At 42.9% G+C, this 26,130-nt stretch overlaps 1 protein-coding gene across 17 annotated transcripts in view; it reads left to right on the forward strand.

Moving 5' to 3' along the window:
* POU2F1 (POU class 2 homeobox 1) overlaps window positions 1–26,130 on the forward strand; it is a 693,535-nt gene that overhangs the window by 621,494 nt on the left and 45,911 nt on the right. The gene's annotated exons all lie outside the window — the stretch shown is intronic.

Here is a 26,130-nt window from a genome sequence, read left to right on the forward strand (position 1 = left end):
AGTGATCCGTCAAATAGGAAGATGTTGTTTTTGAGGCATAACTTCATCATATTAACAAGCATGCAAGTGTGGTCCCTGTATCCTATGTCTCTTTGTTTAAGGAAATGGTAGCAGGCCTCCATGCCCTGGACATGGTCAATTATGGTGTATAAAGCATTTACATCCATAGTGATGAGGAATGCTCCTTCTTTCCATACAATATTTTCGATTTTATTTAAAACAATTCCTTGCTAAGATACTATGCGGTAGAACAAGTGAATATAGGTAAACGGGGTGGCAACAGAGAACTGGCCCTCCGCAAAAAAGAATCTAGGTGGATCATGGAGCTCGAGACTAGACACCCGGGGGGGCACAATATGGATGAGGAACTGGCAACTCATCTACATAATGAATAATAGATGCATACTGTGACTGTAATTATTGCTTGATCTTTTGTGTAAGGGTTCATTGCAGGACAGCCATCATGTTCCACTGTGTACAGTTGATCTCTAATTCAAATATCTTGCAAATATTTTGTGTATCAGATATACTTGTGTATATATTTTAAAACATTTTAATCTTGTTTATGTCATATCTCTTTCAGGAGAGTAGGATGGGGGACTGCACTCACTTCCTCACTTCACCACGGCCCCTCCCTTCTCCAGGTTGTATGGCAGAGATCACGTCACTCTGCTTAAAGATAAGACTCTCACCTTGGGCACTTTTTTCCTCCTTTTTGAACCTTAACAATTCCTGGTTTACATAGATGGCTGCGAGATTAATTTCGCCTCTGTACCATTTTTTCAGACACTAAGGCACTAGACCGAATGCACATATTTTTGGAATGCAAATTGCTTCTTACCTGGAAACTATGAAATGAGTATTATTAGGGTAACGGACCACTGGGTTCTTTTCTACCCCGTTCAGTAGTATTCAAATAATTACCAGCTGAGTAATATGTCTACTAGTATAGCGGTCATTGGTCCGTTTATATGTCTGAAATCGGCCACATTGTTCAGTATCATTACATGTGCTGTTCTGTAGCATACTAGACGCAATGAAATCCTTTGTTTATTTTCCTAGTTTGCAATTCCTTCTACTTTTGCATTGATATAACTGAGAATTAATCATGTTTTACCTTGCAATGTATCCATTCCAATATGGCCGACTTGTATTTACCTGATATGCATTGAGGGAAATGCACATCTTCTATGTTTACCACTTTTGATAAATCTCACTGTGTATTTAAATTGTCATTCACGGGGAAATGGTTATCGTGTGATCAAGACACTCTGTGTGTCGAAACGCGTAGCGAAATCCGGTGAATAAAAACTGTTGGCTGAATCTCCTTGAGTGCGCGACCTTGCTTATTGGCAGAATTGTGGATTGTTCATATATATATATATATATATATATATATATATATATATATATATATATATATATATTCACAGAAAGAACCATAGGTTTCACACACGTTATAGTTAGGAATTAGCATTTTAAAAACCTTTGAAAATCACTGAAAAAAAAATAGGTTTCACACCAGTTAGAGTTATCTGGTCATTTTACTCATACAAAACCTTTGAAATTGCCCCGTTATAGTTAGTTCAGCTAACTATAACTCGCACGCCCGCAATGCACTGCTGATGACATCATATATTACATCACTCATGACATGGTCAGTCACATCACTCATATCAGCATGCAGCTCGTGCACGGGAAGCTACACGTACGGTACGCGGACCTGTAGGCGTACGGTGCGCGCTTATAGATATATATATATATATTTTTTTTTTTTCTGAGGAACTACTGGAGGAATTTACACCATTTAAGCAAAAGCGTGATCTGCGAATCAGACTCTACCATTTTGCCAAATTTCTTGTAATTCCGTTCAGCCGTTCGGGCTGTAGCCGTGTCTAATTGTCATATGGAAAATAATATGGGGAAAACACGTTTTGGGACCCCCCTTTTTCTCAGCCCCCCACTTGACGAATCCCCTCAAAACTTTCAGGGAAGGAGCGGAGCGGGCCATTTTCTTTGAGAAATTTCCGAAGATTCATCAACCGGCGCCAAAGTTATTCCCAATAGAATGTTGCGGATTTCCTATGGAAACTAGGTCCTAACTATAACTACCTACTGGCAATATGTACTTGCAGCACAACATTGTTTACTTCAATAACAAAAGCCGATTCAGTTTCACTAAATGGGATGATCACCATGAGTGGGGTGGGCTTACCACAACCACACTCACCTCACACACACTATGGGCGTGGCGAGCCCAAAAGGTGGAAATCTTCTCCTACCACGGAGACTGATCTTCACACCATAAGGGAGCCGGCAGCTCTTCAATGGGAGTTGGCCACCGATTCCAAAGCCGGCAACTGAGGTTCACTGTGGCCTTTCTGAACACCATAAAGAAGCCGGGGGCTCTTCAGTGGAGGTCACCGAGACTTCCAAAGGTATCCCATATGGCCAGCCAAACTGCGGTTCGCCGCAACCATAAAATTCGCCCAACTACAGTGGGGGGTGCACAACCTTCCACCACGTGCTGCACATACACACAGTAACACAAACACAATCAAAGCAATACCTCAAACATTGCATATGCCTACCGTATAGCAGAGTAGGTTTACTGGGATTATGTAGGAACACGTACCCCACATGTGGCCCACCGGAGGGGACCTCCTACTCCTCACAAGATATAAGGGCAAACGCAACACACACCTACCATGGCGTGTTCCCGTTACAGCTACCATTACCATCAGGGCAGAATGGCCACAAGCAGGGTGCAGTTCGTCAGGCTCCCTGCCTACATGTTAGAAACTACACATGGTCTGCACACAGCACAGTGAAAGGTTACGGTATTTCTCCCTTGCTTGGAATCACAAGGCAGCTCAATACCAAATATCACCAGGCAATAGCCTGATAAAAATTAGGAGACCATTCGCATGTAGTTAGCCAAAAGGCCCACTGGGCGCAATACACTCAAAGGGCCGTCACCTTCCTTGAACCCAGTGGCCAAACTAAGTCCAAGACAACTTCTCCTGTACAAGTCAATATTTGGATAGACCACATGGTTGGAGTATTCTTCGTAAGGAAAGGATAAGCGCACACATATGTGGCCCTCTGCATCACAATATATATATTAGATATATAGCTAATATAGCATCAGGTACGTTTATATGTACAAGCTAAGGCAGATAATAGGGTACGGCCTTTGTTTCCTCTACTCTCCTTTCTCTCCTAAGAACATTAACAGGGCTCATAAGCAGGTAATAGGGTCCATGTTCTACAATACCATAACCACGGAAGGGTGATAACAAATTTCAACAGGGCATCAGCATACCCCTGCAGTGATCTGGGCTACCAAGGTGAGCATCAGACAAGAAATACGTATTCCCATACATGAGCCAGGCACCCCTGTAAAAAACCATTAAGCCTTATCTACTTATGGTAGTATAAACCGGCCCATTGCATAAAAAAAAGAGCTAGTGGTTGGTAAGGACCATATTAAAATTAGCACGCACACAATATAACAAGGAAATCAGGTGTTAGCCTACACAAGGATGAATGGGCCTAGAACGTTTAACCATTTGAATAAAACGTCCAATGGAGTTGTTCCTGGTCACATCTAACATTTTTAATACAAATGCAGATTAATACGCAAAGTAGTACGTATATGGGTACGTTTCCTCAAAGGATAGCCATATGGATACCTACTAGGTAAACAGGCAGGCCAAAAATCAGCAGGAGTGGCACGGGCCCACTCTACCAGGAATAAGGGTGCAACAATAGCCTTCCTGTCTAACGCACCCTTTCAAGACATACGCCTGGTGGCAACATGGACTTCAGTGCACACGTTCACGAACCACTACTGTGGGGAAATATAAATGAACAAGGAAGCACAAGTCGGACAGAAGGTGCTTCAACATATATTCAACAACCAACGCTCATCTACCCACCCAGCCGCCGCAAACGTAACTAAACCGCTACGAAGTCTATGGACAGCATAGTGAATCCAGAAAGATTCACACTGCAGTTTATTCCAAAAGCTGCTTAACCCTTTCGATGCTCATGACGAGCTCAGCTCGTCATGATGCACAGTTGAGCTGTGCTGATGACGAGCTGAGCTCGTCATGACACCAGCAAAATGGCAATTTTCAGCACAGGAGGGGGAAAACGCCTAGCAGCCAAGGTGTTCAAGATGCGTTTCAGCGGAAGCCTCCGCCTCGCTCACTTCATCTACATAAATGACAATGCAAAATATATATACCTCAGCACAAACAGTTACATCACTGTGATTGGTGTTTGGTTACCATGGTTACCCTGGTTCACTTTTTTGTATATACAACAACAGACATAGAAAAGTTCCTTTGCATTATTTCATAAACTGGTTTAAGCACCGTCATTGTGGAAAAACACAGCAAATATTGTGAACAGAACTTAACCCAAAATTATTTAGAAAACGAAATACATAAGCCCCGTGAGTTATTTCATTATAGTGATCTCACGCGGTGCCTCGTTATTGCAGAATACGGGATTGTAGTTTTAGGCTAGGCATTCTAAAGGGACACAGTTTGGGTGAAGACACAGACAAAAGACCTCAATATTCAATGCATGTGAAAAGGTTAAGCATACTTTGGAGGATCACGAACCCAACCACTAATAACACACACTCAATGTGTATCATTTACCTAGGCATATGGAGCAATATATTTACGTTAAGGACCAATGCATTGTAAATGCCAGTGACTGTCTTATGCAGATAATTAAACACATCCTACATATTAAACAATTAGATATGTGCAAAACAAGCAATATTTCTAATGATATATACTTCACACATAAGGATACTCGAACTAGCCTCTTCTCCAAGTGGAGTTAATTTGTGTGTATGTCACATTGTATCTGCTGAGTATGTGGCGAAAAATTAACAATTGTCTACCAACATGCAGATTAGAGTCCATTCACCTCCTGATTGATATAAAGGTTTGACACCCAGTCTCCACCTGTGCTTAAACAGTACTATAGATTGTTGTAAATGGAACCATTTCAAATTATAATGACAATAATGGTGCTCTAGAGAAAAAAGAAAGAAGAAAAAAGAAATATTTACAGAAGTGATGATGCAGATGTTCAGGAGTGGTAAAAGGGGCGTTCGGGAGTACTAATGCGTTGATTTATAGGTGTACGGTCAATGCTTCATCGGCATTGAGCCCATTAGGGATCTTGGAATCTAGTAAGATGATATATCTAGATTCCAGACGCCTTAAGGCAAGTCTGCGATTACCTCCTCTGATACTTTTGGCAATGTTGTCAATGACAAAGTATTTAATGTCATTGCTGTTGCCAGAAAGCTCTTTGTTGATGTGCCTAACCACAGGATATGTCTCATCATTGTTGCTTATGGCTCGCAAATGCTGCAGGATTCGGACATGTGCCGGATGGATGGTGCTTCCTACATAGCGCTTGCCACATTTGCAAACAAGGACGTACACTGCGTACTCTGTCTTACAAGAGTACTGGCCTCTGATGGTATAGGGCTTACTTCTGAAAGGAACAGTGACTTCTTTGGTATTGACACCTTGTTTGCATACTTTGCATTTTGAGCACTTGATGAAACCTTTCTGGGTATGTAACCAATTTGGTGGCTTTGTTATAGACGGTGCGCTGACTACCAGCTGTTTGCGCATCGACTTCGCCCTCCTAAAAGTGATTGAAGGGCTTCTACCACACCACTGTCCTATTACTGGATCATTCTGTATCAATGGCCAGTGCCTCTGCAGGATTTTTCTCACATGACTGTGGTAGGCATTATACCCCGTTATCAGCCTAGGAATGTCTGGGACAGATTTCTTTTGTTGTTCATTTTTGTTTTTATCTGAGAATAGAAGATCCCTTCTATTAACATTTCGACATTTCAGTTCTGCTTGGGATAGGGTTTGTGGCCTATACCCTCTTTTGCTGAGTCTGTCAAATAGATTGGATTTAGCCTCTCTGGCCCCTGCTTGTGTACTACAGTTTCTGGTCATACGTAGACATTCTGCCTAGGGAATGGATTCTTTCAGTTTGACAGGATGGAAACTTTGTGCATGCAGCACCGCGTTTCCCTCCGTAGGCTTTCTGTATGTTCTGGTTTGGATTTTATTTTTGTCAACGTATAGCTATAAATCCAGAAATTGTATTGTCTCTTTGCTGGTAGAACATGTGAATTTTAGGTTAAGAGTGTTCTCATTGATCGCCGAAGCAAATACTCAAGCGCTCTCTTCTGACCCTTTCCATAGAATGAAAATGTCATCTATATATCGTTTATAGATTATAACATTTTCTTCCATGCTGGATGCCTGGGTGACTGCCAATACTTGCTCCTCCCACCAGCCCATATGCAGATTAGCATAACTGGGGGAGAAGCAAGTACCCATGGCAGAACCTTGCAGCTGTTTATAGTGCAACTGATCAAAGATAAAGGTGTTATTAGTTAGGCACCATTCTACCATTTGCAGGAGCATAGCCGTGTGGTCGTACAGTGCAATGGGTCTTAGGTTAAGATAGTGTTGGAGTGCTTTGAGCCCATCTGTGTGTCTAATGCTGGTATGCAACGACTGTACATCTAGGGTCATGAAAACATATTCTTCATTCCAATCAAAATCACAAACTTCACGGAGAAAATCTCCACTGTCTTGTACATAAGCAGGTAGATTTTTAACAAACGTTTGCAAGAAACTGTCCACATATATTATCGTGTTCTCAAACAAACTGCCTATAGCTGAAATAATAGGTCTCCCTGGGGGTTTCAAAGCGTTCATATGTATCTTTGGTGTGAGGTAAAGTTGGGGCGTTGTCGGATAGTCATTCTAAAGGAATTCAAATTCTGGTTTAATTAACAAATTAGAGCTTTTCCATTTGTACAGTTCCGCATAGTAGCGTTCTTGAATTCCTACAGTCACTGTTGGACTTATTCTACAGTAACATTCTCGATCTTGCAGCTGTGATAACGCTTCTTCATTGTACATCTTGAGTGGCCACAGTACAATATTGCCGCCTTTGTCAGACCATCTTACCACTATATCCGGTCTGTCTTTGATTTTCTTCATGAGATTGTTGTATTTGAACCTCTTTACGTGGTCTATCCTGTAGAAATTCTTGGTGCTCATAAGCGAAAGTTCCTTAAGTTCTTAAATTACATATTCCGAAAACAAATCTAATCCATCTTTCATTAACATAGGCATAAAAACAGATTTCGGCCTAAATTCGTTTTGGCAGTCAAGTTAGTGTTCGTTTGATTGGGCTGCTACTTCGCCTGTTGATAGCAGGCTCATTGATTCATCAAATTCTAATGCCATCATGTCGCTTAGAACCGCCATATCTGAAATAGCTAGCATTTTTTCTGTTTCTGTGCCCGGATCTTTTTCAGAGTCTTTTTTTAGCACAATTCCAGAAGTGTTTCTGTAATTTCAGTTTCCGTAGGAATTGAAATAAGTCTATCCGGGTTTGGGCATAATCAAAATTCGTGACAGTGCAGTATGTCAATCCTAAAGATAAAATCTTAGTCTCTTCCACAGTCAGTATTAAGTCTGTTACGTTTACAACCGTATTGTCCATATTTTCCAAATGTTTGTCTGCCATTATTGTTTCCTGTTCTTTCTGTAGTTTGGCTTTGTTTGTTTTCCCACCGCGTTTGCCCCAGCGTCTGTCTTTCTCCGTCGTCTTTTTGTTTTTTGTCTTGTTTCGTTTTGCCCCTGTACCAAGCCTGCCGTTGAGTTTGCGGTCGGAGTGTTGCTAGGCGCTGTAAGCGAAATAAGCTAGTTCTTGCGCTGGTTTGGGAATAGGGCCTCCTGCCCCAAGTGAACTGTTAATGTCTGTGTCTGAGCCCAAGGAGGAACTTAGATCTGTGCCACTTATTACCGATGCTGTTTCCTCTCCACTTACAGTTGCGGAGAGTTGTTGTCTTTTTATATTATCAAATTTTCTGGCAAATGTATACACTCGCCCGTTGACTTAGTCATTTCGGTCTCTCTGAAATTTTATGGCTTTCCGTTATTTGATTTCCTCCTCATGTTTTGTCAATTTTATCTTTATTTCTTTCATTAGTTTCGTGATTTCATCCTGTTCTTCTCTTGAATCTAGTTCTTTTAAGATTTCTTCAATTCTAGTTATTAGTTTGTCACGGTCACTTGCCGCATATTGACCATGTTTTGCGATGCCTGAGCAGAATTGTCGGCCCAGTCTTGTAGCATGGCCGGATCTGGATTTTCATAGGTCGGGGCTACTAGAATTCTCAGCCCCCCTCGGCATTCTGCCCACGTCCAGATATCTTTGTAGCGATTTGATCTCCCACCATTTGGCTATTTCTTTTTTTGCGGAGTTTCTCCAATTCACCACATAGTTTTTTTGTGCTGTTATCTGGTTCAGATTCATTATTCGCTGCCAATTGTTTGTTCTTGGAAGACTTGTCTGTATCAGTGTCTGCAAAAATATCCAATGCAGCTTCCTACCTCTCCTTTTCCCACTCAGCAGCCATATTAATTCAGGAAACTGCTGTTCGCTTGGGGAATTCACTGCCCGTTTCTTGTTTTTCAGATCCGGGACTACCTCTCCCATAAACCCTTGCGCTTATTAATGATTAGCTGACACAACAGACTTTCACTGTCTTACCTGACTGCCTGTGTTTGCTCTCCAGCCCTCACAGGAATCCAGCAATCCAGTTACCAGTCCGTGTGACGTCACGCAGTCTCCTCACAGGTAACGGGTTTCGGGGGCGCTGCGCATCTCTCTCCACGAGGGTTCCACCACCAGTAATCCTGAAGGCACAGCGCTGCGAGAACGAGAAGGGTCAGTGTTGGATTCTCAGGAAAAACAAAATCCTTCATATTGGTTACCAAGCCGCATTTCCTTCCGATCAAGGATGGCACAGACACCGTGAATTCAACTCAAGTTTCAGTTTATTCCAAAAGCTGCTTAAAGACGCCTCCGCCTTGCTCACTTCATCTACATAAATGGCAATGCAAAATATATATACCTCAGCACAAACACAGTTACATCACTGTGATTGGTGTTTGGTTACCCTGGTTCACTTTTATATATATATATATATATATCCATATCCATATCCATATCCATTTTCACGTCCTCTGAGAACCCACCGGGACACATTCACTGCACTGCGGTGCACCACAGGGTCAGAGGTCTCCCTGTATTTTACTATCCACTCCACAAACCGTGATCAAGTCTCGTCGATGCTCTCCAGTCCGAGATAAAATACCACGATAAATCAAATGTGGTCCAAGGTTTCTTTATTCCATTTCTTATGGCATGAAATCATGCATAAGGCACAAATCCCAACGCGTTTCGGCGATACACTCGCCTTGGTCACGGGTGTTTCATACACTTAAAAAAAAAAAACACAGAAACATTAAATAAACTTTTTTGAACACAAATCTCATGTGATTACGATCGTGCTAGAAGTGAAAATAAACAAAGGACTGAGTAAAACTCATAATGGCAGCCATCTTGTAATGGTAAACGGAATCATATATTCCTATGTATACACTCGCTGCTCTTGTACCTGTGTGATGAAAATAAATTAGGACATAATCACCCCATATATCATCAGAGTTAGCATGACATCCTATATATTACATATAATAGCGCAACTCCATGCGTAAATTCCATCATAGTGTCATGTCAGCTAACAACAAAATTCACAAAAATACACCCCCTGTGGGTTTATAGAGCAACATATCAGAGTTATACTCTTAGTGTCAAGTGACAGAATAAATGATAATCTATATAGACACCGGTGTGATTGTACTTCATGTTGTAGCCCCAGTGGGCATAAATCACAGGTAAGCAGTTACTCCTCAGTGCCTAGACAAAGAGAAAAGACTGATCAGTTTCTAAAGGTATCTTCAACCTCATAAAGGCATGCCACAATTATGATACTCAGTAATGGTGATAGTGAAGATTAAAACTTTCAATAATGTTCTTGATACTAGGTTAAAAACAACAGAAAAACACGAAGGATACTAATCGAGTTCCAGACCGAATGCATTGCAGTACATCTAAAATCACTTTACCAAAAGAAACAACAATGTCCTGAAAAAACCTGAGAAAACCTGAAAAAACCATACATAAAAGACATCATCAAAGGCCAATATTTCCAATCAGAATCTAGCAAATTACAGTATTACTCCCCCAAATACCAAATCATTTCTTCTTCAGAATTAAGGCTTCTGGGTATGAGTGTATCTAAGTCTAAAATATAACGGTTCTCAAGGTGTCGCAACTTAGGAATTTTGTCACCTCTCTTCATTGGTGGAAGTTTGTCAATTACAAAAAACTTTAAAAGGTTGTGATTACTGCTGTGGAGTTCTTCAAAATGTCGGGCAATCGGTGACACCTGATCTTTATTTTGAATTGCCTTCATATGTTCCAAAACTCGTTTTTTTGCAGGAAATATCGTGCTACCAACATATTTTTTGGAGCACGGACAGACCAAAACATAGATACAAAATTCTGATAAGCACGTCAAATGTTTGCTGATGATTTTTTCATCTCTTCCACAGGATAAAAGACTCTCTTAACATTGTTACTGTATTTGCAAGCTTTGCATTTCATGCATGTAAAAAAGCCCTTGATATCATTGTGTCTGCAAATAATGGTACTGACCTCATTTTTGCTCAGCTTGTCCCTGAGTGAATCTGCCTTACGATATGTCATATTGGGGGTATCCCCCCAAGACTTCTGTCAATGTTGGCTCACTTCTAAGTACATTCCAGTGTTTCGCCAGGCTTTTGAGGACTTGCCAGGAATTAGAGTGAAAGGTGGAGATAAATCTAATCTTCTCATTCATAGGCATAGACTTAATTTTGGGAACCAGCAAAGCCGAATGTTCTACTTTACTGGCTCTCAAAAAGGCCTCTTCAACTATATATATATATATATATATATATATATATATATATATATATATATATATATATATATATATATATATATATTACATACATGCAACAAAAGAAGGAAAAAGGCAGGTGTGTACATGTCAATATGTATATAATATTTATAAAGAAGTCACCATTTTGAAAATCGACAAGTGTCCCTGCACTCTCAGCCCCTTAGGCAATATATATAGTAGACTTATTAAGCAATGAGACAAAATCGCAAGGCAGACGGAGAAAAAAATAATCTGAGAGCCTGCACACACGATGGGGGTTGTAGCCTCACCGGAGGGATCAGGTTTCGCAACCTCCCACAGCAAAAAAATTAAATAAAACAAAGCACTTTCCGAACTCCAACCACTAGATGGCGGAATATGCACACATAGTGAATCCAGAAAGATGCAAAACTACACCGACCGGTAAGAAACTATTCATTATGTAGAAAAACCCATTGAGCTCAATGCTAAATTGTGTTTATAATTGTGTTGCCTATTGCAACCACTGTAGCTATTGTACTTTCTATTGCCTTTCTGCAAAGCATTTACATAAAGTCACTCATATTGAGCAAAGTATATTTTAATATCTGTTGTTTCTAGAAATAAAATAGCTATATCTTTTGATATAAAAACAATTGGCCTAGAGTTCAGTTCTTGAGCGTGTGAAACCTTTTGCTGACTGAGTGTGTACAACAAATGCTTTACACTGTCCTCTGGCACTGCCTTACTGCTCGACCAAGCTACCACTTTAGAGGTTAAGGTCATACCTGACTTTTACCTCTGTTATACCTCTGGAGATTGGGGACCCTATACACACTGTTCCTTACTTTGGTCCAATATATATATATATATATATATATATCTCTCAGCTCAAGTTTCTTTCAAATCAAGGAAAGAAATTACGGCACTCACAGGGAAAGTGTTCAGTATGTTTTTACTTGCTCAGCAGACAAACGCGTTTCGGTATTCCTTCGTCAGTGTCTACCATTGACACGGAAGGAAGCGTGTTTAAAAGGTTTACATCGTATTTGTGCATGCACATAGAAAGAGGACTGACGTTATACCTCCGTGAGAAACGCTCTTTACATAGTAAATTACTTTTTACATCAACATTTCAGGATTCACAATCATAAAGGCATATGAATTCCGTTTCAAATATTAAGGCACATTGTATTTTGTGATTTACCAACATTTTAGCATACAAGTGTAAAATATTTTTGCCAACAAAGGCAAAAAAGTAATTTACTATGTAAAGAGCGTTTCTCACTGACGAAGGAATACCGAAACGCGTTTGTCTGCTGAGCAAGTAAAAACATACTGAACACTTTCCCTGTGAGTGCCGTAATTTCTTTCCTTGATTTGAAAGAAACTTGAGCTGAGATTCATTACGTGGGGCGCCGCCACGAGAGGCACCCGCCTGCGAGTGACCCGGATTTTGGTGCAACGGAGCGAGAATACGAATACGGGGCACCGCGCTCACATAAGCAAGCAATACCGAAGACCACGCAAGAAGAAACCCGACACAGCGAGGCTTCGCGACCGGGTAAGATCGTGTGCGTGTAGGAGTGCTGAATGTTTATGGTGAGACGCAAGGCGAAGGGAAAGTGTGTACAGTAAAATACCAAACTATGGAGGATGAGATGTTTGGTGACAAGGCTCGGCAGGAAGCGGCGAGTGGCATGTTCCAAAAACGCCAGAAAGAGACAGAGAGTGCAAAACCCGATGGGAAGACGAATCAGAATGACAAAGACACACTGACAAGTCTGTTTATCAAACTGGAAAGATTGCGTGAAAGAGAGACTAGAAAATGGTGGGAAGCCACCTCCCTACAAAGCTACGTGGATGTAAACAGAGTGCCAAGAGGCCTTAGAATTTACACGGTCCCGGCATATGAAAACCCTGATCCCCGACTGTTGGAATTATGGGCAGAACACACAGCCCTATCCAGTCAAGGGATGTTAAAACTGCTAATACGATTCGCATGGAGCGACAGAGAGAAGGCGATTAACGAAATCAAGGCATTGGAAGATGAGATTAATAATGATACGAATACCCAAAGGAAAGAAGAGCTGAGATCTGAAATGAGAAAACGACTTGAAAAATACGAATTGAAGATTCGCCAAAGGAAACAAGAAAAATTCGAGAGAGACTACTCCCAAGGCAGGATTTTAACATTCGCAAAAAAATTTGATGCCCCACGGAGAGAAATGAAGAAAAGAGCTGCCCGCGCGTCCCAACCAAGAGTTGAAACCTCCGAATCAGAAGTCACCGAAAATGAACAATCGGGGGACGAACTGGCAGGCACCGCAGAAGAGAAGACCCCTTTTCGCATGGAGTACGACCTAGTCCGGTCAACGTGGCTGAGGGGAGGAAAAAGCAGACCCCCGGAAGCAACAGAAGAACCCGAAGAGGGGGCTGGAAGGGGCCGAGGCAGAGGCAGAGGCAGAAACCAAGGCAACTTCACGCCGAGAGTCACGAGAAGCAAAAGGGGAGCAAAATGGTAGAAAGCCAGGACAGCTTAACCATTGTAAATCTGACCGACAGGATTTTAACACCATTGGAAGAAAAAACCTTACAATTGGGCTTGTCATTCTGCCCCAACGAGAGACTCGAATTCACGCAAACAAGAATCGATTTGTTCACCTTTGTGCGAAAAATGAAATTACACAAATACTTCAAACTAAAACCATCATCTAAAGAAACAAGACAACTAAGAACGAGAGAGACTGATATCCTAACCACAAACGATATCACAACCTGGGAGATCCTGGAAGAACTAAGGACAGAGGAAAGTGGTGAACTAGAAAATATGGATTCAATCACCCAACGAACCAGAAGGATTGGTGTCGAACAAGAGGCACCAACAACAAATTTCAGACCTTCCTCAACATTCGTACCAATCATGCCTTATGATGCCATTGATACCTTCTCGGAGGCGGTCATAAAGGACTTAGTAAAATTCAGAGCACAACAAAGATCAATGAAACGAAAAACACCAAATATGACGAAGGAACAAAGAGAGATCCTCAAAACCATTGACAATGACCCAGATATCATCTGCAAGCCATCTGATAAAGGTGGAAACATCGTAGTCATGTCAAGATTACAATATTGCCAAGAAGCATTGAGACAATTGGAAGATCCAACATCATATGAAAAAACCTCTAGAAAGACATATGAAGAAAGCATTGCTAAATTTCAATCACTTATCAATAAGTGGCATAGCAACGACATGTTGGACACCGATGAGTATTTCTTTTTGAAAAATAACAATCCAACTGTGCTAACCTTTTACCAGTTGCCCAAGATACATAAAGATAGCAGGAACCCTCCTGGCAGACCTATAGTCTCCTCCATAGGAAGTGTATCTGAGAACATGTCTATTTTCATTGACCATTTTCTTTTTCAGAGTGTCCTCCACCTTAAATCTTATATTAGAGACACTAAAGACTTTGTGAATAAGATTGAAAATGTAAAGTGTAACCCCTCGTGTATTTTAATAACTATGGACATTACTAGTCTGTACACGAGTATTGATCATAACCAGGGATTACTTGCAATGAAATACTATCTCGACAAGAGACCCATGAAGTTCAGCAAACACAGTCAAATGCTGCTGGAATTCATTGAATACTGTCTCTTTAATAACATCTTTTTGTTCCAAGGACAAATGTATAGACAGGTCACTGGGACGGCGATGGGAACCTGCTTCGCCCCCAGCTACGCGAATTTATTCGTGGGCTGGTGGGAGGAGCAGGTGACCCAAAGCCCTGAGTTCCAAAAATGGGCTGAAAATTTGAAAGTCTGGTATAGGTATATCGACGACCTTTTCCTAGTATGGGAGGGATCTGTAACTTCAGCAGAAGAGTTTGTAGCTTTTTTAAATTGCAACAACTTGAACTTAAATTTCACTGCAGACATCAATGCATCCACTGTGAACTATTTGGACCTAAGAGTCAATTTGAAAGGTGAGACAATTGAGACTGAACTGTTTAGAAAAATAACAGCTGGCAATTCGGTTTTACATGCCGGGAGCAGCCATCCCCCGACCCTAGTTAGAAGTATCCCTTACGGAGAACTTCTTAGGATCAAGAGAAATTGTTCCAAAGAAACAGACTTTGCAAAAGCTGCAAAAGAAAGCATTATCAGATTCCAAGCTAGAGGATATGATAATATCCTTCTAGATAACACTCTGAAAAGAGTTGAACGAATCCCTTGAAACCAACTCCTAAAAGAACAAACTAGGAAATCAGAAAATGATGGAAAATTTAGGTTTATAACTACCTTCTCAGAAGATTCCAATCATCTGAGAACCATCCTGAAGAGGAGTTGGCATATCCTGAAAACGGATCAGGTTATTGGAAAAGAGGTTCCAACTTTTCCCTTGATAACTTTCAGGAAAGGAAGATCCATCAGGGACAAAATTGTACACAGCCACTTACCTGAAAAAACTACAGTGACGGGCAGAATCAAAGATATGCCGGGCTTTTACCCTTGCGGCAAATGCAAAGCCTGTGAGAAAAGCAAGAGAAGAACAACTTTTGAAATACCTGGGTCAGGACACAGTAGGAAAATATCCAAGTTTCTCACCTGTAACACCACATATGTTATTTACTGCCTATTGTGCCCATGCGGATTAAAGTACATAGGCAGCACAGTGAAAAATGTCAAGTTGCGGGTATTGGAGCACCAACGTGCAATCATGAATAAAGATTTTAACTACCCCGTAGCTAAACACTTTGCTCTCAAACACAACAGCAATAGGGAACTGTTACAATTTTTTGCACTAGATCATATACCAGCAGACCCAAGGGGTGGAGACAGGCTGCGGAAATTAAGAAGACTAGAATCCCGCTACATAATTGACCTTCAGACTAAGGCCCCCCTGGGATTGAATAGAAATGAAGAATTGTCCTCCCATCTGGGTAAAGCTTAAACTCTGTAAAAACGAGATCCAGTATACCCCGTGAGCAATGCCGATCCACGGCTAAATAACCCACACCACACAACAAAGGCAAAAATATTTTACACTTGTATGCTAAAATGTTGGTAAATCACAAAATACAATGTGCCTTAATATTTGAAACGGAATTCATATGCCTTTATGATTGTGAATCCTGAAATGTTGATGTAAAAAGTAATTTACTATGTAAAGAGCGTTTCTCACGGAGGTATAACGTCAGTCCTCTTTCTATGTGCATGCACAAATACGATGTAAACCTTTTAAACACGCTTCCTTCCGTGTCAATGGTAGACACTGACGAAGGAATACCGAAACGCGTTTGTCTGCTGAGCAAGTAAAAACATACTGAACACTTTCCCTGTGAGTGCCGTAATTTCTTTCCTTGATTTGAAAGAAACTTGAGCTGAGATTCATTACGTGGGGCGCCGCCACGAGAGGCACCCGCCTGCGAGTGACCCGGATTTTGGTGCAACGGAGCGAGAATATATGAATATATATATATATATATATATATATATATATATATATATATATATATATATATATATATATGTATGTATATATATGTATATATATGTATATATATATATATATATATATATATATATATCCACTTTCTTACGCAGCCCTCTGGCCACATGTAAGTCCCTTGTAAATTGTACCATGGGTTCCAAGGGCATTGTGACATTGAAGGCCTCCCAAGAGCTGCAGCACATATTGTGCCACCCTTAGAGGCCATGTACCTTTACACACACACACACTGCCATTGCAGGCTGCATGTTTTGGTGCAGAGAAAGTTGAAGACTTGGCATGGCACACATTCCTGTGTGCCATGCCTGCAACCATACGGCCCGAGTGGCCCTCCGGTCCCAGCAATCCAGAGTCTGACCCCTCCAGCACTCGCAGACTTTGCCTGCAGCCTCTGCACTGAAACCCTCCAAACCGCGAGTGGACCTGCAAGGTGATACCTGACCTCAAAAGACACCCCTGTATCCAGCCGCCCTGCGCCCAGGATAGGAGGACCTGAGGTGCACCTACGTCCCCGAGCCCTCCAACTTACCTGCCCAGCTGTTAGTTCCTCCCGAAAGACTTTCTGGACCGAGCCTGCAGCCAAAATTCACCACAACTTCCATTGAGAACAGTGCACCTGACGCCAGATCAGCACTCTGCACCCGGCCAACCCTGTGCCACTGTGGGTGCACCTTGTGTGCTAACTTGGATCCCCTTTTGCCCTGAGCTTAACCCTCGGAGCTTTGCTCCCGCAACCCTGTTGCTTGACCGAAAGCAGCCACCAACCAACGACCCCACAATCCACTAGGCTAACATTGGGCCTCAGAATTCTGCTCCAGGCCGCCCTAGTGCGTCGAAGGGTGCTTTTTGAGTGAATCCTTGACCCTGGGGTAACCCTTGTTCTAGCCCCAGAAACTCAACCCCAAAGACCGATTGCTTACCTGCAAACTGATAACCTAATTTTTCACTTTAGGATTGCATTGACTGTTTTTCTCTGAAATTGAAGTGTGGAATTGAATATGTAAGGTAACCTAAGCATCTGTGTTTTAATGAAAAACTGCTTTACCTATGTTTATCTAGGAAATGTGACAGTATATCTAAACATATCACACTGAGTAGAAAAAGTAGTAAAAAAGTACGCTGAAAAGTAATCTCCATGAAATTACAAATGCTTACTGTTTTGAAATATTTTACAAACCTGTCTTGAAAAGTACAATTCTATTTACCTGTACCAAGTCCTGCTTGATTCTAAAAATAAAATACAACTAAAATATTTTTTGTACAAACAATTGGTCTGAGTTCAGTCTTTGAGTGTGTGACATAATGTTCGAAGCATATGAGCTGCAGACCACACACTATTGCATAGATAGCCATCTGGTGGTGGGCCCTGATGATTACACTTTGTTGTTGTCTTGCAAGAGTCTTTGTCCGTTGGGTGACTCCTCCTATAGATCGTAGTGCGCATGGGCATCGACTCCATCTTCAGATTGTTTTTTTCCGCCATCGGGCTCGGATGTGTTTATTGATCGTCCCGTTACCGATCTCTTTTCGACTTCCAGTCCTACATCATACCATTGGTATCGTCTTCTACAGTAATTCCAGTTACCCGCATCGAAGAAGGGCTTGCGCTTCTCCATTCCAGCGTTCGTCTGGGCCGTTGGGCCCAACTGCGCCATTGGGCCTTTGGCTCATGGAACGAACACCCTTCAAGAAGTGCCCTCAGTGTGGACACAAATTTCCTCACACTGATCTTCATGAGGTTTGCAATCTGTGCTTGTCCTCGAAGCACAAGAGTCGAGATTGCGAGGCCTGCCCGTCGTTCCGGTCCAAGAAAACCATCGGAGACCGTAGTGCTCGAAGAGTCATGGCGCAGTCCTCTTCATCAACACCAGACCTCATCATAGACGAGGCTCCGATCGAAATAGAGCCTGAAGAACAACAGCATGTCGACACTGATTCCGAAGCAGAGGATTCAGCTTCCGGAGCCGAGGAACAATCAGAAGACGACGATCTTCTACCAGCTGGTCAACAGGTTGTGAGTACAAATGTCGACCCTGTTCACCCCCCAATACCGGAACAGGCTTCGGGTCCACCTCCACTTCTGGGTCCAGGTGCACACCAACCAAAACCTTTCGACGCCCCGCCCTCTGGCTCGACAACAAAGTATCCAAAAAAGCATCCAGTCAACCCGAGCTCAAGTCACTCTGTCGGTCCCAACAAGCAAAAGGTCCTCAAACCGAAACTAACCCTGGCACTGAAGCAGCTCTCGGTACCGAAACTGGTCGAGCCAAAAACAAGCTCAGCACCGAGAGAGGTTCCCAAGTCTATCGAACCAAAGACCATTCCTGTTCCGAAAAAAGTCGACCCGAAGCCTGCTTCGGCACCGAAACACACTTCGGCTCCGAAGGTCAATGATTCCAAACTTGCTTCGGGACCAGTAATTCCGGATCCATAAAGCTCTGATCTGAGAAAGAAACATGACATCAAGTCTTCGGAACCGAAGCCAAAATCTGCTCCAAAGACAATAGACACTGTAAAACCTAAGCATTTCGGTCCCAAGCAGGATAAATCGGCACCAAAAAAGGATATTTGTGCAGAAGAGCTTTTCCACCCAGATCCAAAGCAAAAGACTTCAAATTAATCCAAAGACTGGTCACGTAATTACAGTGCCTGAAAAAAGGAAAATGGACTCTCCCTTAACCACCTCCAGTTCCTCTTAAAAAGCATGCTCAAACTTCCCCCATAAGAATTCCTTCACCATTGCTAGAAATACCAATAGATATTTCTCCTGCACACTCACCATCCATCACACATAGCCCTATACCACAGGATGATGATGATGAAGACAATTATTCACATGAGGTAGAAAGTGAGCAACACATAGACTGATGACACAGATGACCCAGACAATATTCCTGGGCTATCAGATGATCCCTGTGAAGACTATAATGCACCAGATGTACCAGATCTGCCACAAGATGACGCATACCCTTCTAGACCATCTCCCCCAGATGACACTATTGGGTTTACACAGCTCATTCATAGAACAGACACTTTTCATGGAGTGGACTTGCATACAGATCCAGTGGAAGACGATTTCTTTCCTTCCCCATCGAGCGTCCTTTCGCCGCTCCTCTTACAGGGGCACCTCCAAAGGGTTTCAAACGGACACCTCCTCTTCTTTTAAAGCGCCCACCCAAACCTCGCCCAGTAGAGGGTATTACAGAGAAGGATAGAGAGGTAACAACAATAAGGATAGAGTCAGAGGCAACAACAACCGCAATGCCTCTACTCCCAAACAGTGACTTCCCTCCCATCCCCCCAGACCATTCTACTCCTGTCAGGGGGAGATTACAACAGTTCCTACCTGTCTGGAACTCCATCACCACAGATAGGTGGGTAAAACAAATAGTTCAGTCAGGTTATTGCCCGGAGCTCACTTCCACTCCCCCATTAATACCACCCATACAATGTCACAGGAGCATCTCACACTCCTAAAATAGGAAGTTGCATCTCTACTGCAAAAGAATGCAATAGAACCAGTCCCAAAACACAGGAGTTTACTCTCTTTACTTTCTCATACCCAAAAGGACGGTTCCCTCAGACCTATACTAGATCTAAGGCCTCTAAACCTTTACATACAATCCGACCACTTCCATATGGTCACATTACAGCGGGTTCTGCCACTGTTAAAACAAGGCGACTTCCTTGCCACATTAGATCTCAAAGACGCCTACTTCCACATTCCTATCCATCAATCTCACAGAAAGTACCTTCGATTCGTACTAGAAGGTCAACATTACCAATTCAAAGTACCCCCTTTCGGAGTAACTACAGCACCTTGAGTTTTCACGAAGTGTCTAGCAGTAGTAGCAGCACACTTAAGAAGGAAAAACATTCATGTCTTCCCATACCTGAATGACTGGCTAATAAAATCCAAGTCATACCACCAATCTGTACAGCACACGCATCAGACCATCTGCCTGTTACACAAGCTAGGATTCACAGTAAATCAAAAGAAGTCACATCGCCAATCGTCTCCGTCTAAACAGTATCTAGGTGCCACAATAGATACCTCCAAAGCAATTGCCTCCCCCTATCCAACAAGGATACAAAGTATGCAAGCTCTCATACAAAAATTCCAGCAACACTCACTACCAACTCGAGTGATCATGCAACTAATTGGAATGATGGCATCTTTCATTTTCATAGTACCACACGCAAGACTGCAAATGCGCCCCATACAAGAGTGCCTAGCAAGTCATGGGAATCAGGCTCCGCAACAAATTACAGATCTGGTGATTGTGGACGACCGGACACATCGCTCTCTGCAGTGGTGGAACATCAAAAACCTTTCCAAGGGGCCGGCCGTTCATAGATCCTGTTCCACAAGTGGCGCTAACCACAAACGCATCTCTCACGGGATGGGGAGCGCATTTGGAAGAACACACAGTACAGGGTACATGAACACCACAACAAAAGCTACTCCACATAAATCATCTAGAGTTCCTAGCAATTTTTCTAGCTCTAAAATCGTTTCAACATTACCTATCAAGCAAGGCTGTACTAGTCGGTACCGACAATATGACAGCTATGTATTACATCCAAAAACAGGGAGGAACACACTCCTTACAGCTCTCTCGGCTGGTGCAGAGCATATGGAGGTGGGCCATTCCTCAAAAAATATTTCTGTTAGCAGAACAGCTACCAGGTGTTCACAATCAAGTTGCGGATCTGTTAAGTCGTCAAAGACAAAGATACATGAGTGGGAACTTCATCATTAAGTTCTTCAACCTTTCTTTCACAAGTAGGGCCAACCAGAAATCGATCTGTTCCCCACACACAGTAACTCCAAATGCCCAAGCTTCGCCGCCTGATATCCACACCCATTATCCAAAGGCAATGCGGTATGGATGAGTTGTTCAAACAAATTTGCGTACGCTTTTCCACCTCTCCCACTAATTCCGATAGTGGTACGCAAGTTACAGCAACATTCCCTCACATTGATTCTCATAGCACCAACGTGGGCAAGACAACCGTGGTACACCACGCTACTGGAGCTCTCAGTAGTACCACATCAAAAATTAAAACTCTCTTCACATCTACTAACACAGAACCATGGAGAGATCATGCATCCAGACCCAATGCAGCTCAATCTAGCGATTTGGCTCCTGAGGTCTTAGAATTTGGATACCTCAATCTTCCGCCTGATTGCATGAATGTCATAAAAGAAGCGATACGCCCCACCACTAGAGCATTGTATGCAGCCAAGTGGAAAAGGTTTGTTGTGTATTGCACAAATAACAACATTACCCATTAGATGTTTCCATCCAAAACATCATATACTACCTGCTCCATCAACAAAGATGTAATTTAGCCTACTCCTCAATCAGCCTACCTTCAAAACAGACAACATTTGTAATTATTTAGAGTACCTGCCATCAAAGCGTTTATGGAGGGACTCAAAAGAATAATTCCACCCAGATTACCATCCTCCCCTGTATGGAATTTTAATATTGTTCTCACCAGACTTATGGGTCCTCCGTTTGAACCATTGCATAAGTGTGAATTACAGTTCCTTACATGGAAAGTTGCTTTTTTAGTTGCTATTACCTCACTCAGAAGGGTAAGTGAGATCCAGGCATTAACAATTCAAGAACCATTCATACAGCTCAATCACAACAAAGTGGTTCTTAAAACAAACCCACCTCAAACAATCTATTGAGTTGCCAGTATTGTTTTCTCTACCACAAACCGTTGCGGAAAGAGTTTTACATACGTTAGATGTAAAAAGAGCGCTCCTTTACTACATTGATAGGGCAAAACCATTTCGTAAAACAAAACAATTGTTTGTGTCTTTTTCTCCTCCACATAAGGGTAATCCCATTTCAAAATCTGGGATTGCGAGGTGGATTGTTAAGTGCATTCAAATTTGTTACCGAAAAGCAAAACCACTTTATCCATTACCCCTAGGGCTCATTCCACTCGTAAAATTGGGGCATCTATGGCATACCTAGGAAATATACCACTTGATAATATCTGTAAAGCAGCTACATGGTCTACACCGCACACATTTACAAAACACTACTGTGTAGATGTGCATGCAAAACAACAAGCTAGTGTGGGCCAGGCTGTACTCAAGACATTATTTCAAACTATGAGGCACAGGGTCAGACTGATTTGCATATAGCCATGTCTGAACTGGGGTGGCAGAGTGGGCCTAAGAACGGTGATGGATCAAACCCAGATCTTTTGACTGGGTGTGAGTGTTTGATTGGTTCAGATGCTCCGTCCATCACCACCCCCTATTGTACCGACTATTTCAAACTACTGCAACAGATACTGGTGGTCGCTGCTAAGGTAGAAAAACTGCTATGCAATCAATGCAAAAGTGTGTGGTCTGCAGCCCATATACCTCGAGCGGTAAATGCTACTTACCAGTATGCATCTGTTCTTGTCATGTAGGGTTGCAGAGCCACACACGCCTACCCGCCTCTCCGCTACCTATATCTGTTCCAGTAATATCTTCATTAGTTACACAACACATAGACATCATTTTCTGTACTCCTACAACTCCATCATTTCCCAATGGCGAAAAACAATCTGAAGATCGAGTCGTTTCCCATGCGCATTACGATCTATAGGAGGAGTCATCCAACAGACAAAGACTCTTCCAAGACAACAACAAAGTGTAATCATCCGGGCCCACTACTGGTTGGCGATCTATGCAATAGTGTGTGGCTCTGCAGCCCTACATGCCAATAACAAATGCATACTGGTAAGTAGGGTTTTCCTTCTTGCCTGAGTGTGTACAATAAATTCTTACCACTATTCTCTGCTAAAGCCTTACTGCTCGCCCACACTACCACAAATAGAGAGTAAGGTATGATCTAATTTTACCTTTATAAGCCTTTGGGGATCCACTGGACTGTGCACACTATACCTTACTATGGTATAGTATATGCAGAGCTAGCTACCTACAATGAAATCCTGATCTATGTTTGCGCTAATCAGGAGGGCATAACAGGGATAACAGATACACTATTGAAGTTCCGGGATGCCTCAGGACTTGGGGTGAACTGGTCCAAGACCTGTATATTTCTGGTACATCCAGAATGCCTGCAGCAGCAATTTATAGTGGGCACGCACCCACTCCTCTGGGAGCGGCATACATTAAGGTGCTTGGGGATTAACATCTATCATAGTCCTCGATCTTGTTGGTGGCAATCTAACAAGACCCATTGCCTCCCTTCGTTCCCAATTGCCGTTCTGAAGTACCCTTCTGCTCAAAGTACAGGGCAGGGTGTCACTAGTGAAGATGGTTTTGCTCCCCCTTCTGTTGTATTATTTTCATAACCTTCCGGTGAAACTACCTCGGAGCACTTTGCTTGCCATGTTAGGGGGTTTCCTTTGGAATAAGGGCAGGAGCCGAGCGATGTATAAGATGCAGCTACCAGTGGAGACTGGGTGCTTTGGGGTTCCTAACTTCAAACTCTATCTGATGGCACAGTTGCAGTGGCCTGCCTGCTGGTTAGCAGGGCAACTCGTAGAGGAACTGAGTGCACCTGCAGGGGATCAAGCACAGCTCCTAGTGATGAAGAATCTTCTACCATGGGGGAGATTCCCCAGGGGACCAACAGCCTCCTGGGAGTGTCACACCTTAGAGGCCAGTGAGTCATGCCAAATATGCCCCAGTACATGCTTCATTTTAACTGGATTCCTTCCAACACTTTAGAGATATGATCGGAAGGGGCGGCGTGGAGATGTGGGAGGAGACCGGTGTTAAGACTCTGGGCGTCTCGCTCCAGGATGGCGTGCTCATCCCCTTTGTACAACTGCGCATTGATAATGATCTCCCGGTGGGCCACTTCCTGGCTCATGGTAGACTAGTTGTTGAACTCTGCTGCCTGTGTCGCATCACTAACACTGAACCCGAGCAACACCTTTTGATGCACACATTGTATACCATAGTTGAAAGCTGCTGCTTGATTACGTGGCTCATGCGAACACTAGCACACACAGATCACCAGATCCTTTTCTACCACTTCACAGGACATGGGAGAGGGACATAGACAGGAAATTGACACAGGATGAGTGGGACAGGGCCCCACTCATCCTGTTTCTCGCAATACCAAATTCCAATATATCCAACACAATGTATTACTCATGACTTATCTCACCCCGTCCAGACTCAACAGTATTTTCGGTTCTCCCTCCAACTGTCCATGGTGTCAGGCCACAGATGCGGACATGGCACATCTGATCTGGCTTTGTCCTGTGGCTATGGACTTGTGGTGCGATGTAACAGTTCGGTCTGGACTATTTCCATGGGGCACAGGGTCAAGACTGATTTGTATATAGCTGTGTCCGAACTGGAGTGGGGAAGTGAGCTAAAGAACGATGATGGATTCAACCCAGATCTGTGACTGCGGGTGAGAGTCTGAAAAGTTTTGGCGCTCTGTCCATCATCCCCTTGTGTTTGCTTTGTTCGCCCTGAGTTGGCCGGGTATGGCCAGACGTGGGTCCCTTGCTCACTTTGCCTCTGGATTCAAGTGAGCCTGGCTGATGAGGTCTGTTAGCCTGAAACCAGTCCCAGGATGCTTGTTTCCGGTCCAGGGAAGACATGGCTTGGCAGTTCATGCTGAACTGTTCCCATGAGACACAGGGTCAAGTCCGATTTGCATATAGCCGTCTCTGAACTGGGGTGGCAAAGTGAGCTAAAGAATGATGATGGATTCAACCTAGATTTGTGACTGGAGGGGAGGGTCTGAAAAGTTTAAGCACTCCGTCCATCATCTCCTTGTGTTTGCGATGTAACACATACATTGGTCGGCCTAACTGGGATAGCTGACCTTAACACCATAGCAAGCCGTCTCTTCCTGATGTTTAGCCGTAGGAAAGTGGGGACTGCTGGAAATCTCTTCTTGGACTTCGCGATGTTTATGGTGCACAGGTTAAATGCCATAAACTGGAAAGCACCTGGGCTGCCCACCTTGGGTCACTGGTGCATGGTGACACTTAAATGGGGTAAGGCTGAGGAAGTGGCACTGCATCTGGAGGAGGCATAAGGGTTGGGTAGGAACGCAATTGCAGCAGACTGGAAGGGCGTGCTAGATGAGTTACATGTGACCCAGGAGTGCTCCCCTGCCTGTGAGTGAAGCATCTGGTTGGTTATGTACAGGATTGCATTGTCAGAGACGTAGCCTGTCCTCTTCCAGAGATTGTTGAACTGGCGGTAGGAATCGGTGAACATGGGGGCTTTGGGGGATCATGGAGGGGGACAAGATGTGGCTCCCTTTTAGCACAGATCTCGGACTAAGTGGAATCCTGAGGCCCATGGTGGTTATACTGTGGAGGGCTACTTCCTTCTAAGGCGGTCCTTTTAGGTACTAATGTTAGCAGCATGGCTTGTTGTTTCTATGTTTATTTCACTTGTCTTTTTTCTTAATGTATCAATGACTCCTGCTAATCCTGATATTACCTGATAGATGCACAGTGCCTGTAGTGAGATGGAACTATAGTGATATGTATAAAATATAGGCATGAACCTGTATTGTGCTGTAATATAATTTTAAAAAAATTATTCAGAAAATCCAACAACACTGAGAAGAATTAGCTATAAATGTAATAGCTATGAAGAGAAATGGACACAGCTTCAAGATTTGAGTGTCACAGGATTTATTGTAATTCCTTCTTCTATTAATGACACTACAAATTGTTGATGGAAACAGTCAGATCGGCT

This window comes from Lissotriton vulgaris, chromosome 8 (genome assembly GCF_964263255.1).
Source record: "Lissotriton vulgaris chromosome 8, aLisVul1.2, whole genome shotgun sequence".
NCBI classification, from domain to species: domain Eukaryota; kingdom Metazoa; phylum Chordata; class Amphibia; order Caudata; family Salamandridae; genus Lissotriton; species Lissotriton vulgaris.